Raw genomic sequence first — 774 nt, forward strand, 5'->3', positions numbered from 1 at the left:
AAGGAAAAATGCTACTTCTCCTTCGATATATTATAACTTAAAAAAAAAAAGACTTTACAACAATGTAACAAGCTATAACAACTGTGTAACTTGTGTATATACTGTATATTCTGTGTATTTATTATCTCACTCTTATTGCCTGTTTATGCCCTGTCCTTATCTTCAACGCCATGCTGCTCTGTTGTATGTTAATTGCCCCTTGGTCTTCTGATTCTGATTCTGATAACAATATATCGAGTCCTTTCATTTTTCTCAGCTAAACTGACCTAACAGAGTGCACTACATTCAGTAAACACAATCAAGTTTCTCCTCTGACTGCCTGCATTAACTGAATCAAACACAGTTCCTTTAGGGCTGAACTATTTTTTAAGCAGATTTTTATTTTTTGCACGCTTTTTGCTTACTATCAAGTATGTAACAGTTTCACATTAATTAACACCCACTGGAAAAATACTGTGTAGTGTGAGGTAATGTGTCTTGGGATGAGTTGTCTTTGTTTTTTCTCCTCAGGCTCATCACTCTCCTTATGGAGTCCATCTCCGCACCTAAACCATGTAACCATTACTTTATGGTCTCAGAGTACAGACAGAATCATAGTACTCCCATCTATTTCAGTCTGTCTGTGGTCTGCCTGCTGCCTAGCCTTTCTAATTTGGTGATGAGCTGTAAAGTGACCTGCTGCCCCAGCTGGAACAGGAGTGGGATTCCAGGGATTTCCTTACTGGGCCTCTTGGGCTGGACGGACGACACTGCACACCCTGTCACCCTCTCCAT

This window comes from Oreochromis aureus, linkage group 12 (genome assembly GCF_013358895.1).
Source record: "Oreochromis aureus strain Israel breed Guangdong linkage group 12, ZZ_aureus, whole genome shotgun sequence".
Taxonomy (NCBI): domain Eukaryota; kingdom Metazoa; phylum Chordata; class Actinopteri; order Cichliformes; family Cichlidae; genus Oreochromis; species Oreochromis aureus.